Source organism: Myxocyprinus asiaticus, chromosome 1 (genome assembly GCF_019703515.2).
Source record: "Myxocyprinus asiaticus isolate MX2 ecotype Aquarium Trade chromosome 1, UBuf_Myxa_2, whole genome shotgun sequence".
NCBI classification, from domain to species: Eukaryota; Metazoa; Chordata; class Actinopteri; order Cypriniformes; family Catostomidae; genus Myxocyprinus; species Myxocyprinus asiaticus.
In genome coordinates this window covers 46,484,553-46,501,863 of record NC_059344.1, presented here as the reverse complement: position 1 = coordinate 46,501,863, position 17,311 = coordinate 46,484,553, and positions in this window count along the sequence as shown.

The following is a 17,311-nucleotide window of genomic DNA, read 5'->3' as shown; positions in this document are numbered from 1 at the left end:
TAATTATAACCAGTTATAATTAATTATAAATAATTCCCTTTTAAGCTAATTTGCTACAATTTTGTTCACTGTTCACTTGCATTGTATGAACCTACAGAGCTTAAATATTCTACTAAAAATCTTTGTTTGCATTCTGTAGAAGAAAGAAAGTCATACACATCCGGGATGGCATGAGGGTGAGCAAATGAATTTTCATTTTTGGGTGAACTATTCCTTTAAAACGTAATCTTTTTGGGAGAACATTTAACTTGCTTTTAGCACCCCTCAGTGGACATTTCACTTCGAAATTGCAGCAATTCGTGTAATGATCTAAATAACATTATTTTGCAAATATGTTGCCACAGTCACGTAATTTTCATCAGATCTGGCTGGTTATAATAACGTATTGCTGCAATTTCGTGTTTGCTCTTACAAAAACGAACAACTTTTACTCCCCCAGAAAAAAAAATAAAAAATATGAACCAACAAATTGTCCTAAGTTTAACCCCTAACCCAAACCTAAACCTAACCATAAACTCTAAGTTGTACCTTTTCGTATAAGCCAAGTCATACTTTATCTTGCGATTTTGCCATGTCATTCAAATTATGAGTTGTCATGAGACTATGTAGATTTCATCAATAAGTAAGGTTCTTTCAAAGGTTTTTCTTTAGGATTTGAACAACTTAAAATACTGTATTTTTGTGGACCTGGCACATTTTTTGTTGTTTAATTTTGATGACCTGGCAGGGTTATTAAAGTTTTGAACAATTTTCTTTTGTTTTTCTTTTCTTTCTTTCTTTTTTTATTTTATTTATTTTTTTTTTTCATTTAAAGGTGGAGTAAGTCATTTTAATCCAATACTCTTTTTGTCAAATTTCATGAATACAGTGGAAGTCGGAAGTTTACATACACCTTAGCCAAATACATTTTTCACAAGTCCTGACATTTAATCGTAGAAAACATTGCCTATCTTAGTTCAGTTAGGATCACTACTTTATTTTAAGAATGTGAAATGTCAGAATAATAGTAGAGAGAATTATTTATTTCAGCTTTTATTTCTTTCATCACATTCCCAGTGGGTAAGAAGTTTACATACACTTTGTTAGTATTTGGTAGCATTGCCTTTTGTTAATTGTTTAACTTGGGTCAAAAGTTTTGGGTAGCCTTCCAAAAGCTTCTCACAATAAGTTGTTGGTATTTTGGCCCATTCCTCCAGACAGATCTGATGTAACTGAGTCAGTTTTGTAGGCCTCCTTGCTCGCACATGCTTTTTCAGTTCTGCCCACACATTTTCTATCGGATTGAGGTCAGGGCTTTATGATGGCCACAACAATACCTTGACTTTGTTGTCCTTAAGCCATTTTGCCACAACTTTGGAGGTATGCTTGGGGTCATTGTCCATTTGGAAGACCCATTTGTGACCAAGCTTTAACTTCCTGGCTGATGTCTTGAGGTGTTGCTTCAAAATATCCACATAATTTTCCTTCCTCATGATGCCATCTATTTTGTGACGTGCACCAGTCCCTCCTGTAGCAATGCACCACCACAACATGATGCTGCCACCCCCATGCTTCACGGTTGGGATGGTGTTCTTCGCCTTGCAAGCCTCACCCTTTTTCCTCCAAACATAACGGTGGTCATTATAGCCAAACAGTTCAATTTTGTTTCATTAGACCAGAGGACATTTCTCCAAAAAGTAAAATCTTTGTCCCCATGTGCACTTGCGAACTGTAGTCTGGCTTTATTGTGGCAGTTTTGGAGCAGTGGTTTCTTCCTTGCCGAGCAGCCTTTCAGGTTATGTCGGTATAGGACTTGTTTTACTGTGGATATAGATACTTGTCTACCTGTTTCATCCAGCATCTTCACAAGGTCCTTTGCTGTTGTTTTGGGATTGATTTGCACTTTTCGCGCCAAACTACATTCATCTCTAGGAGTCAGAATGCATCTCCTTCCTGAACAGTATGATGGCTGCGTGGTCCCATGGTGTTTATTCTTGCATTCTATTGTTTGTACAGATGAACGTGGTATCTTCAGGAGCTTGGGAATTGCTCCCAAGGATGAACCAGACTTGTGGAGGTCCACAATTTTTTCTGAGGTCTTGGCTGATTTCTTTAGATTTTCCCATGATGTCAAGCAAAGAGGCACTGAGTTTGAAGGTAGGCCTTAAAATACATCCACAGGTACACCTCCAATTCAGTACACCTCCTATAAGCAGCTAATTGGCTAATTGTCTAAAGGCTTGACATAATTTTCTGGAATTTTCCAAGCTGCTTAAAGGCACAGTTCACTTAGTGGATGCAAATGTCTGACCCACTGGAATTGTGATATAGTCAATTAAAAGTGAAACAATCTGTCTGTAAACAATTGTTGGAAAAAAGACTCGTGTCATGCACAAAGTAGATGTCCTAAACGATAATATTATATCTGTGGAGTGGTTAAAAAATGAGTTTTAATGACTTCAACCTAAGTGTATGTAAACTTCTGACTTCAGCTGTATCTCTTCACGGTCCGCTAGCTGTCCGTTCTGTGTGTGCGCTGAAAAACAAATGCGCAAACACAGCACTGGTTCTGTAAATGGGAAAATAAACAAAGTGGATCGGACTGATCCACACAACATATTGCTCGTGCATGAGTTTGGGGTGCGGAGTTTCTAAAGGAGCACTGAAGGGAGGGGTGTGTTTGTTTGGCTGTTGAGTTCATATATCTACAGTCTTTCTCAGGAATCGCTTACTCCACCTTTAAGTGAGTTTTAATTGCTTATAAACAGTTTTTACTTTATTTGTGTGTTTGGAAAATGGCTGTAGTTTTAGTGTCATTTTTATTGTTTCCATTTACATCAGCACCGCAAATTGTTCTGCTTTTATGAATTATATTACTTAATTACACAAAACTAAAATTACAGTATATATATATGTATATATATATATATATATATATATATATATATATATATATATATATAAAAAGCAACAAAGCGAACTGTTGTTGGTTCTTTTATATTTCAGTCATTATTTTTGACAGAATATACAGTACTTCTAGTCCAAAATCATTTTTGGGAGATTAATTAAATCAAACCATCCAACATTGACTGAAAATACAAAACTCAAGATGTTTTCTGTGTAATTTTGTGCTTTTGTTCATATTTTAGCACACCTTTTTATAATTTCAGTATAGTCTTCTTTCTTTTGCGAACTCTTCACTTTTTTCACTGCTAGTTTTCGTTTTCATAATACTGTAGTTTTCATTAATGGTAATAACCTTGTTACCTGGTCTAAAATCAGTCATCTTGCCAAGGACAACACATGGTGTATTAATTAAGTTTAATTCTAGCTTGCTTAACACATATGCAGTTTGAAGTAATGGTGCATGATGTCTCTATCTAAGTGCTGCTGGGCTTTAAAAATGTTGGGCTTGATCAGGGTCGACTCCTCAGGTTGGCTACTGGTTAACAAGAGAATGCAATCCAATTTCTCATCCTCCATCTCTCATAACATTAACACACAGACACACACGAAGTGTCACCCAAATAACCTCAAACTTTCTCTTTTCAAAGTTTTCTCTCTTATTCTTGTCTTTCTCTTCCTCTTTCTCTCCCCATCTCTTGGCAAGCCTGTGAATCTGTGTCTCTGATTGCTATGCATTGTTTAGTTTCTTTCATTAATGCTGTGTGCCAGTCCTGCTGCTCAGGTGAACAATAGCAGGTCTGCTGCAGCGGATCAATAGCAGATTGCTGATAGTGCCCCATCCATTCACTCTCCAGATTACATGATAAATGGTCTGGTCCATGTGTTTTGACACCCTTTCGTTTTTGTTGGGCCTGGGCCCCGGCACCACAGCCTCTTGCAAGCCCCCTGACAGTAGCCTGGCCTGAGAGGAGAACAATGAGTAAAAGAAAAGGAGATGAGAAACAAACGTCCAAATTGGCAATCTACAGGCTGTTCTGTGTAGGGAGTCTTGTCTATCAGCCGCTAGTAATTGTTGCTAAGAATGAGTGGAGAAAAGAGTTCTTGGGAACATTTGATGCATTGATGAGTCGCTGGCAAGATCACATAGGAATATATATAGAAATGTGAAGGTTGGTTTTTGAACATGTGTCAGTGGTCACATCCTCCTGAGAAAGTATTGGGGAAATTTAAAGTTGGGTTTTTACAGTTGAGCTTGTGAAACAAATGCCAGCGTACATACATGTTAAAATGAACTTGCATAGATATGTAGATTTAATAGATAAATGTAAAATGCACAAAACCACACATTCTTACACCACTAGTTAGGCCTATACACACAGTGAGCACGTTTACATAATCTTTCAATGACTATGCTTTATAAGCCGAAAACATCATGTAAATGCTTTAAATGCGACATGGCCGCTGCCGAGCCAGAGTTCCATGACATGGCCGCCGCCGAGCCAGAGTTCCACGTCATGGCCACCGCTGAGCCAGAGTTCCACATCATGGCCACCAAGCCAGAGTTCCTCGTCATGGAAGCTAGCACCATCTTTTACTCCATGCCATGTCACAGCAATGCCTCAGTATGCTCCATGCCATGTCACAGCAACGCCTCAGCCTGCTTCACGCCACGTCACAGCAACGCCTCAGCCTGTTCCATACCACATCACAGCAACGCCTCAGCCTGTTCCATGCCACATCACAGCAACACCTCAGCCTGCTCCATGCCATGTCACAGCAATGCCACAGCCTGCTCCATGCCACGTCACAGCCACACCTGAGCAGTTGGACCTGGAGATGGTTCTCACCCTTATATCCACCCTTAGTTCTCCTGAGCAGGCAAGGGGAACTTTCGGACCTCTGACCCCGCCTGGACCCTCCGAGCCCTGGATTTCGCCTTGGCCTGTCGGTCCCTCGACACTGCCTCAGCTCTGCGTTCCCTCGGCTCCACTGCGGTCCTTCAGCCTGTCAGCTTTCCCGGGGTCCCTCATCCCTCCGGCTCCTCCTTGGTCTGTCGGACACCTGGCTCCGCTTTGGATCTCCGATCCTCTGGCTGCGCCTCGTCCCTCCAATCTGTCAGCTCCACCGGGGACCTCCTTCCCTACGGCTCCACCTTGGTCCTCAGTTCCACCGGCTCCACCTCAGTCTTCTGATCCCCCAGCTCCGCCTTGCTCCTCCGAGCCTCCAGCGCCACCTTGGTCCTCCCTGCCTCCGGCTCCACCCTGGCCCTTCAAGTCTTCGACTACTCTACGGGTATCCAGTTCCCCATGGCTCCACCCCTCGGTTCACTCACGGCTCCACCCCTCGAGCCTCTCATGGCTCCACCCCCCACGGGCTCCGCCAACTGATCTCATGCTCCACACCCTGCCAAGCCATGCCTCAAGTCCCCCCTCCAGCTCCCTATTGAACTTTGAATATTATGCCATGTTTTATGTGTTTTGTTTATGTGTTGGGGCATCGAGAGCCGCCCCTTAGTGGGGGGGATATGTCATGTGATTTCATGTTTTCCCTCCATGTTCATGTGTCTTGTTTTCATTGGTTTATTGTCTCATTATCTTCTTTAGAGTTCTGTTTGTTCATTGTTTTGTTCTCCCATGTCCATGTATTTAAACCCTCATGTTTTCCATTGTCCCTTGTCAAGTATTGAATGTATGTGGATGTGTTTTGTTCTAGCCAAGTCAAGCCATGTTATGTTTATGTCAAGTCAAGTTTTTAGTCTAGTCAAGTTCATGTTTCACGTTTATAGTTAGGGTTTTGGTTTCACTTTTGTAAATAAACTGCACTTGGGTTCTCTTCACTCCTTCATTATCGTCTTCATCATTGCCAGTGCCAGCATCATTACAGCGCCATCTGATTTTCTGAATACGCTGATCTTTGGTAGTTAGCAGCATATTTGTGTGCATTTAAGCACACTCAGTAATCTCTGACATTGTAAGTCAAAACATAAAAGGTGTACAGTGCATCATGACATGGAATTAATTATACATTTTGAAATATATGTATTTTAAATACATCATTAAACATGATATCTATGATCAGCAATTTTATTGTCCCTCTAGCTGTAAAAGAGACATGTTTCACCTGCATTACAAACAAAAGCCATCAAATTTATTAGGAGCAGAGTAAAAAAGTCAAGGTCCTTTGGACACGAAAGAGTGAGACAGGAAGACAAAGTTAATTTTCTCACTGACACATTGTCCTTTACAAGAACTGAAGGACAGTATTATTATTATTATTTTCAAGACTAATGACCTCCACATATGGTGCCTCATCCATTTAAAAAAGAAATAAACAGCCTCTGGCTGTGAGAATATGAGGCAGGAACTTAAACCTGTCTCTGCTGTTTCACCTGTTTTCCAAAAATGAAATGTTCCATTGGCTCTGCAGGCAAGCTTAATTAAAACATCCTAAAATTACCTCTAAAAGTCAGTGACTATGTCAGTATCTAATATCCTGGCATTGTCTCCATGTGCAACATCCTGGTACTCGCCCTGCATTCGGAGTATCCTGATTATGATAGTCTTCGTTAAACAGAGTAGGTATAATGCCCCCTCTACTCGATTTGCCATTGTTTCCATCAGGAGAGGAAGCCTCCATAACAATGTGAATAATTCACCACTGTCATCTGTTCAGAAATGTTGCACAGTTCCAACCTCCTGTCTGTCTGCTCTCAGCCAGTACACGGCAGCTTCAGGCTGTTTGGTTCGAGGAAGGCCTGACAGACGGACATCTGCAGCTCTGATTGTGAGGCTGCCAATAGGACTGAGGTTGCTTCAAAGGCAGGAATCAGAATAACTGCAGGCTAATTCTCTCATTCATTTCAATCAAGTTCAATACCGACGTGACCTCCGGATTATGTGAGTAGTGTATAATTCATCTCAGTTTGCTTTGATGAGTGTTTGTCAAGGAGAGGGAGGAATTTGTGGTATACTGCAGTGGAGATCTGGGCTGTGGAAGTGGGTTTGTCAGGTGTGGTCGATAATTTCTGGAGATTTTTTAATTTATTTGAAAGAGGTGTGTAAGATGTATAAAGCACTTTTTCTTGTGCTTTTACCATTGTGAAAAAGACCTTGACAGAGGATGTTTCTTTCTCTGCAGGGAGCTCAAGGCATTGCTTTGAGGAATGTCTCTTTTCCAAGCGTGTGCCCATGAGCACGCACACATGAACGCATGCATACACACAATACATGACGTTAATCCTCTCGTTTTTTTCACAGCAAGTGGCAATTCCATCATCTCTATCAGAGACAGACACATCTCATCTCCTGTTGCTCCACATCCAAATTTAACTGAAAACGCCCTGTTTTGTCTGTCAGTTCTGCAGAATACCGTTCTGTCTGTGCTTTTCTGTCTGTCTGTCAGCACCTGATGCCAAGGAATGTTCTGCTCCAAACGTCAGTCTGCTCTGCCATTTTACTGCTCATCTCTCCAAGCTTCTGAGACAGACACAGGGGGCAGGATGTGCTGGAATGTGTATTTGAGCGTGTTTTTAAGAAAGTCTGAACGCATGAGGGTTTGTGTGTCTATTAAGGGATGGTCATGATGGTTGAGTAGTCAACTAGTTGCCCAACAACTGACAAGTCGATTTAGAGGAGTTGACTAGTTTGTCGTGATTTATTTGTATTTGTTTTAATATTTTTAGCAACGGTGCTTCACAGCATGCTGTGCTTTAGCTGTTAGTTTGCATGGGTAAACCATCATTTATCCCCAAAAAAGTCAATCACCTTCACACATTCAGAGAGATATGTTTGGCTGTGTTGCTTCGCATCTCACACCATATGTGTAGTGTTTTTAAGAACAGTGGTAATGAGGGTGCCTTGGTATCTCAGCAAGTAAAGATGCTGACCAACACACCTGGAGTCGCAAGTTCAAATCCAGGGTGTGCTGAGTGACTCCAGTCGGGCTTCCTAAGCAACCAGTTGGCCCAGTTGCTAGGGTGGGTAGAGTCACATTGGGTTAACCTCCTCGTGGTCGCTATAATGTGGTTCTCGCTAGGTCTCCGCGGTAATGCACTCAACATGCCATGTGATAAGATCACAAAGACAAATCTTTACACACAAACTTTACTCATAAAATGGACTTCAACTGCAAAACATCTACTCCATGTTTGTTCACTGAACTGTTTATGTAAATTGTGATTGTTTGATTAACACAATAGTTCACACAATCTGAACTATTAAGGTATATATGAATGCATGCATAATATTTAATCTTTCAATATCATGTTTGGTCAAAAAAGTATTTTTGAAGAGGTTTGAAAAAGGAACAATGCATAGATGAGACTTTAAAGACATTGTTCTAACTATGTACTTTATGCAAATGTTCCACACAGAGAAGGGAGGGTGAGCCACACTGTCTGGGCCCCCTCCGATGTCAGCAGCCAATCATAACCCTGAAACAAGAAGTGCCAAACTGAAATCTCCTTCTCATCAGGAAGGTATTAAGCATCCTTACAACAGCCACACCTTTGTTCTGGTCTCACTCTACGAGAGAGAGACAATAACAGAATTATAATGAACATTCTGAATCTCTGGCCTGAGTGGTAGGAAATGTAACAGAATACAAACCATACAACGTGCTAAGTCTCACTCCATGAGAAAGAGGATAACAGATCATCCAACATTCTTAGTCTCTATCCAAGAGACAGAAGAAGATCGACTAAGTACCAAGTCTCACTACAAGATACTATTGCAATGGCAAGTTCGGAATCCTTACACCAGGGAGATAGCTACAGCGACAAGGGTTAGCTCTGGTGAGCAAACCTTCTCTTCAAGTTTCGTGCATCTGCGTGTTCCAGATGATGAATTTTGCACCGATAAAAGGGCTGTATATCTGCATGTTCCAGATTGCAATAACCCTCTCGGTGCTACCAGGAGATCAGCATTCCTCAGCTCCTTCGTGTCCAAGGCTGTTGAAATGTAATCCAGCTCCTTCCCCACTGTAACGTGTACCTGAGCCCCAGTGGAATTGATCGATTTAGGACAACGTAAGTATCACCACTAAACCTCTTTCCAGAGACCTTGGCATTAGTGTATACTATCAGTTTATGATTTTCTAATGTTCTTTAGATTACAAAACCTGTGTATCAAATGTCTTGCAAATAATCTTTGAGTTATTTGTTTAAATAGAAATAAGGTTTTCACCTTATTAATTAACAGAGAAACAGCAACTTATCTTCCATAAGATAATAATCATACTTTGCCATTGCTACATCCAATTCAACCACTTGCATCTTCCCATCCTATGCACTTTATTTACCAATTCTTTTATTTTATCTTTTAGCATATTAATACCAGTTTGTAGTTTTTGTTAGTTATATCTTTTTTGTAAATAAAACTCATTTTATTACAACTGTGTGTTCCTTGTGTTGATGATACACAAGAACTCTAAAGGGTTAGGCTGCTCTTGAATTCTTCAGATTATTCAGACGACCAACTCCCTCCAATTTACATAATTTTAATTTATTGAATGGTCCATTTGGATCATTCTTTTACTGTTAAGGTTAAACTCCTTAGCTGGTGCCCCAAGGATGGAGGGACGGGCTGTCTGATATTAATAATCACACACACATACACCTTCAGTGAAGTGTGATCAAAAATCACCACATACTTTGATGTCTTGTGTGAGTCCCAGTTCATTTCAATTGGTGCCAGAGTAATTTTCACTACAAGTGATATGGGCAAGCAGTTGTATCTCTTCGCATCAAGCGAAAACACTCACTGACTTTCATCTAAACCCATTTCAAAAGCGAGATGCCCGAGAGAGACCCTACTGGTGCACGATAGAGACCAGAAGGACCTGGATGTTCAGCAAGCTGCAGACAGATATACTTGAAGAGACTGAACGACAGCCAGAGAAAGTAACAGTTTTGAGATTTGAAACTTAATTCAGCAAATTAAACTTCAGCATTCAATATGCTGAAGTTTATGTCTGTATGTATAGTGTATAGTGTCTAAAAATGCATTAGCAATGTACACTTAAGGTTCTCTTGGCAATAAAGTTTGATATGAATTGAATCTGCCCATTTGATCCTATTATCTTTTTAGAAGTCCACTGGAAAATGCCAGATTTTGCCCAAACTGTAATTACAACAAGTTCATTGATTTTATGGCATATTTACATATACTTTTTTAAAAGATTAATACCTGTAAAAATATGTCTAATTAAAAAAAAAAAAAAAAAAAAAAAAGTAAATTTTAAAATGTACATATTTCTTGCAAGTTCTTTGAGACAAAGTAAAAGGTAAATCTATTTAAGATGTTTTTTTATTTTTTATGTTTGTTGTAATGAATCACGTGCCATAATTTAATGGCAATATAATATATATATATATATATATATATATATATATATATATATATAAGAATAGCGGCAGTTCATCAAGCGTCATGTCTCACAGCTGCATTTCGGTTGAGTGCACATTAATTGGAGCTGAATAGCTTCTTAAACGCACGCATATTATGTGTGATTAGAATTAAATGTTTCTTTTTATTGTTTTTGATCAGCATTTGGCTGTAAAGAACAGAAAGGGTATTAAAAGAGACATTATGCAATGACAAATGGGTTACATGGATCTCATCTTTCGATACACATTACACAGAATTGGTCAAACCAAAGCTAAATTTTCAACATGTGCTTCTTCACCACTATGTATAATACTTAATCACTGGAGGGTGAAATTTGCAAATTTACCAGCCAGTGGCTAATCACAGATATTTTTAGTCATACCGAGCAAAATCTGGTTGCATATGCAAGTGATACTTGCATTGTAGAGGGCTGCCGCAAACATGGTCGTAGAATACCCGGGGGACGTGTGAGACGTGTCCCCCTCACTTTCAATAAAACCTAAGTTCGTCCCCTGCACTTTTTCGCAGGGCAAATATGTTTACGTTGTCTGTATTATACAGCAAATGTGTAAATATGTAATTGTAAATGTTCAGATTTACTGGTCAATCTCTTAAGAGACGAGACAGCTGCTTAACCACACACTGAATGAGCTCATCACGTAGCGTTGTTTCCATCTGGGCTAGATCTGCAGCCACCGGTCACTGGTCACAAACTCAATGTGGCAAAATACTTTCCACTCATGTTTTTACTGTGATATCAAGCAATGTAAATTATCAATTGGCATCTGATCATGTTTTAATGATGATCTGTGATATTATTATTGTATGACAGCTCGAATTAGAAAGCGGAAGAAGCTTTCTTTTAATTATGCGCACAATTACCTTAAAAAGCTATTTCTACTTGATCTAACCCCAGAAGCTGGCTTTTTTCAGTTATGTTAAATAATATTTTTGACTTTTGACAATCAAACCTGTTACCATTTAGATGTTACCACATAAAGCACATTTTTAGGTTAACTTTTTTCTTCTTTTAAAGAGTATAAATATACCCAATTCAAATGTGTTGTTTGTGTTTTGCCTTTGAAGGACAGTATTGTTGTTTGTTTGAATGATTTTACCACTGGATGTAGTGCAATGTAGTGTATATAAAAATGTTTTGTCAGGTAACTTGTGCTAGATAAAAAAAAAATAAAAAAAAATCAGCTGTGGTAACATCTAATTTAACTGCTTTTTAAAATTAAAAACAAACTATGACTAAATACACCATGGTCACATTAGCAACAGAAGTATTTTTTTAAGGTTAGATCGGGTAGAAATAGATTCACAATATAAAAATTAGCCGTTTACAGTGTAAGTTGTAAGAAATAAAAAACTTTCTGATAAATTTATTTAATAAATTCCATGTGCTCCCTTTTAATTTGGCACAATATTAGTTATTAAAGCAGCATAAAGTTAATTCTGGACTTAAAATAATAATATATTTCTTATACACCACGTCCAGTGCAAAACATTCTGTCCCCCTCACTTTTAAAATGATGTCTATGCCCCTGGCTGCAAAGATAGATCTGGGGATTTAAGAATTGTTATCGAGATTCAAATCAAGATTGCAGTGTACTGGAAAATCTGTATTTTTACCCAGCCATTTTCATGGACACATATTATGGTTTTGACCATGAACTATGCCTTTATAACTTTTATTTTGTTGTTTAATTTGAAACATATAAATTATTTGTGGATGACCTTTATTTTGGTATCACTTGTCTGTAACTGAGATTGAGACTGGGAGTTGAATCATTATTATTATCTATTTATTTATATTTGGCATGTGCGTTGAAAACCTTCACCGTGTGGGTGGCTTAGTTTACAATTTTTCCATTATATGGAAAATAGCTGAACTGAACGTTATGTAAGTGTAAAAGTTTACATAATACAGTACTGTATTTGAATACGAGTTGGAAGAATTGTCTTGATTTGCGGTTTAAGGACAGTTCTGTGATTTCACCTTCCCCCAGATAGGGAGTGAGTGAGGTGAGACCCCCCTGCGGGCATGAGGTGATCTGACAGCAGCTTTCGTTCAGCTCTTAACTCCTGAAGTGAGGGTCTCCCCTGCAGTCAGCTTCACCCAGAGGGAAATGGCTCCTTTAGATCTGCAGCCATGTGGGTGGATAGCTTTGATCACAGAGCTCCGCTCTTCAGCGCTGCCTTAATATCGAGGACCACTTACTCCGCACAGTGTCGGAAACTCTTACCTGAGCCGCACACACACAGAGCTATGAGTTTCACACACACATGCATGCACGCGCACACACAAACAAATATAATATTTACTTCCTCACTCTCAATCAGCCAATTTAAGTAGCAGTGCAACCTAAAAGAAGATATAAAGAAAAGAGAAAGAGTAAAGAAAAAAAACAAAGAATAAAAAAGAAAGCACAAATGACTTAGGGTAACTGGCCTTATCCACCAACCTTTTAATTAAAACCTTCTAATGATCTATGTGAGAGAAAGAGAGAGAGAGAGAGAGAGAGAGAGAGAGAGAGAGAGAGAGAGAGAGAGAGAGAGAGTCAGAGGGAGAGAGAGAGAGAGAAGAAAAAATATCAGAGTCAGAGAGAGAAAAGATAAAAAGTTATTTTCCAGTGCAGCAGTCTATTTTCTCCTCATCCCTTCCAGGACTGTGTCTCGTCACCTCCAGACACACTTTTTCAAAGACATTTGTTGAATGATTTACTGGGCTCCGGAGGGGCTCTACATTCACAATGCAATAACCAGAAGCATATGAAAGAATAGCCTATACAGACACATTTAAGATCCTTTTATTATCCTGATGAGGAGATGGAAAAGAAAAAAGTAAGAAAAATGAAAAAAGGGTGGTAATTGAGAATAAAGAGAGAGATAGACCATCTTGCACTGATAAATTAAATATCTCAAGGGAGAAAGCGAAGAAAGGACAGGATTTGAATGAAGTGGCAGAAGGTCCCAGAGCATTTCCCCAAATCGACCCCTCCCTTTTAATCACCTCTCTCTTTTCACCTCTTAGGAAGATTGAATTCAAAATTGATCTCCTCAACACTCTACTGTAGATTTGTATGATATAGCTATGATAACTGACCATGTTGACAGTAATCAATAGTTTGCATCCCACTTACAGAATCTGCAATAAGAGGGATCATAAATATGACTTTATTATTATTATTATTATTATTATTATTATTATTATTATTATTATTTAGTACTGCCCTGATGACAAAATAAATGCTGAATTTACGCAAATGATTATGTTCAAAAGTTTACATCCCCTTGGTTCCTAACATGGTGTGCTGCTTCCTCATTGATCAATGACTGTTTGAATGCTTTGTTATAGTTGTATATGAGTCCCCTTTTTGTCCTGAGAAGTGAAGACGTCCACTGCTCTTAAGAAAAATCCTCAAGGTCTCCCAGCATCTTCTGCACATTTAACTCCTTCCTAACAGTGGCTATATAATGTTGAGATCCAGCTTTTGACATTCGGGCCATTTTAGTGACTCAAACACAACTATTACAAAAGGTTCAAACATTCATTAATGCTCAAGAATGCAAGATATTAAGAACCAAGTGGATGAAAACTTTTGAACAGGATCATTTGTGTAAATTTTTATTGTTTTGTATGTTACACCCTTGGAAAGAGTCACTTCTCCTGAATGCCACCAGAGGGCTCCTTCACCCAAATTCTAAAACTGTCACACCTGTTTCTCCTTAGTTGAATCACCTGTGGACTATTTAAGCACTGAACACTATAGGATCAGCGCGAAGTGTTGTTCTGCCCTGGCAAGCAGTCTGAGCATTTATTATATGACTTATCTTCTGTGTTTGACCCTGCTGTGTTTTGGATTCAGTTATATCAGCAGTGGATATTCTGCCTTGCGATTTTTATTGAGTGGACTGATCTCTCTGTGCTTTGATCTCTCGCCTGTTTTCCGATATTGGATTATAAATCCATTTGGAGTGATTTTCCTGTGTACTGACCTATGCATGTTTCTACTGTTTTGGATTATTACCCAAGACTGTTATTAATATATATATATATATATATATATATATATATATATATATATCCTCTGTTGTTTACAATAAATCTGCACATGGATCCTAATCATACCACTCCTGCTCCATCATTACAGTATGTTATAGCTTCTGAAAGATATATATATATATATATATATATATATATATATATATATATCTATATCTATATATCTATATATCTAAGACCTTTTATCTCATACATTACCTTTCTTCTCATATATATATATATATATATATATATATATATATATATATATATATATATATATACACACACACACACACACACACACACACACACACACTGGTGGCCTAACGTTTGGAATAATGTATATATTTTGCTATTTTGGAAGGAAATTGTTACTTTAATTCCCCAAAGTGGCATTCAACTGATCACAAAGTATTACTGATGTAAAAAACAGCACCATCATTATTTAAAAATGTAATTTTTGATCAAATCTAGACGGGCCCCATTTCCAGCAGCCATCACTCCAACACCTTATCCTTGAGTAATCATGCTAAATTGCTAATTTGGTACTATAAAATCACTTGCCATTACATCAAACACAGTTGAAAGCTGTTTGGTTCCTTAAATAAAGCTTAACATTGTCTTTGTTTTTGAGTTGCCACATTATGCAATAGACTGGCATGTCTTAAGGTCAATATTAGGTCAAAAATAGAAAAAAGAAACAGCTTGCTCTAGAAACTCGTCAGTCAATCATTGTTTTGAGGAATGAAGGCTATACAATGCTTGAAATGAAGATTTCATACAAAGGTGTACACTACAGTTTTCACAAAAGACAACTGGCTCTAACAAGGACAGAAAGAGATGTGGAAGGCCAGATGTACAACTAAACAAGAGGATAAGTACATCAGAGTCTCTAGTTTGAGAAATAGACACCTCACATGTCCTCAGCTGACAGCTTCATTGAATTCTACCCACTCAGTTGACACAGTTTCATGTACAACAGTAAAGAAAAGAAAAGGTTAGAGTGGGCAAAGAAACACAGGCATTGGACAACATATAATTGGAAAAGAGTGTTATGGATCTTAACCCCATTGAGCTTTTGTGGGATCAGCTAGACTGTAAGGTGCGTGAGAAGTGCCCGACAAGACAGCCACATCTATAGCAAGTGCTACAGGAAGTGTGGGGTGAAACATCACCTGAGTATCTGGACAAACTGACAGCTAGAATGCCAAGAATCAGCAAAGCTGTCATTGCTGCATGTGGAGGATTTTTAGATGAGAACTCTTTGAAGTAGTTTTAGAAGTTCTGAAATGTTTTGTTTTCACATTTTAATAGCAATTTTGCACGTTATTAATGTCCTGAATATACATTGTGATCAGTTGGTTGAGACTTTGGTGAATAAAAGTACGAATTTCTTTCCATAAGAGCAAAATCTGTTCATTATTCCAAACTTTTGGCCACCAGTGTGTGTGTGTGTGTGTGTGTGTGTGTGTGTGTGTGTGTGTGTGTATATATAAAACGATGACATAATTTTAACTGTTAATCCCTTTAAAACGATAAAACCCCTCAATAATCCTTAATCAATGTCCCTTTAATATATCATTTTGAATCTAGAGTTATCTGTAATCGTTTTGTTTCAATGTCATCACACTATAGGACATTTACAGTATACTCAGTTATGTATTAAATAGCTCATGAAATATATTGGACTGTGACTAAGCACTAGACCATTTATGACTAGTCTTAACCTCATGCTGTGGGAGATGGATGAGTTGAAACTTTGCATCTCTTCACAGCGAGAGGAGAATGCACAATAGGCTGTCAGAGCACAAAGCTGATTGGCTCACTGATGAAGAGGATCTTGTCCTGGTAATATTAAGGATTACAAATGCTGAGCCCACTTTCACAGAGTTACTGCTCTACAGCTCTGCATGACTCCATGTAAAGAAAAAAAGTATTTCACATCTTCAGCTTAGGAACAATACATTTAAAGGGTTTAAATTTTCAGCAACTTGAGGCATTTGTTTTATGCATTGTCATGCATTATGACTCATTAATGGGACTGTTTGCTCTTGCCGTCTATATAAACAATATATATATATATATATATATATATATATATATATATATATATATATATATATATATATATATATATATATATATATATATATATATATATATATATATGTATATATACATATATATATATATATCATATATATATACATATATATATATATATATATATATATATATATATATATATATATATATATATATATTTAAAGCTGAAATGTGTATTATTTTTTCTATGTTAAAATAGTTTCTCATATCCAGTCATTTTGCAGACTAGATTTGCTAGTCTATTAGAGACTACAAGCTTTATAAGTAACTGTAAGTAAGCCATTTGTAGGTTGATTGCCTGATAATTGTTTAAACACTGTGGCACTGTGCCGCTATTAATGCATTGCTTTGTTTGTTTGAGCATCCCAGCCAATTTGACACTCGGACACAACCAATGGTGTTTAGGAGTTTAGGGATGGGACTACCTGTTTGTCCGACCAATAGAAGATAAGGAAACATGTTTGAAAACATCAAGTCATTGTTTTTGCAATTTTGTTTGGTGACACTAGTGCTGCAGACATTACAAACTTAACCTTTAAGATGAATGAAAATCATATTTTAATATTTTAATAACTGCGCCAAATGAGTCAAGTGCAAAACCTTTGCAGAAACCCCAGCCTCAACTTCTGCCATTGTGTAATGGCCTTCTGAGTGCTTTAATGTAAACCTTTCTGCTTGCTTCTCTTCTTTTATGTAATTAGTCTGTAACTGTCTCTCTCACACCTTTACATTTCCAGATTACTTGTCTTGCTAAGGTGATTTTAATGTTCTTTCTTTATGCCAGATCAGTGCAGTTTCACCTGCCTGGACTAATGATTTTTCTGTTGTGCATTTGTAATCAAATTCAACTGTTTTTCTGGCCAAAGTGCTCACACCAACTTCA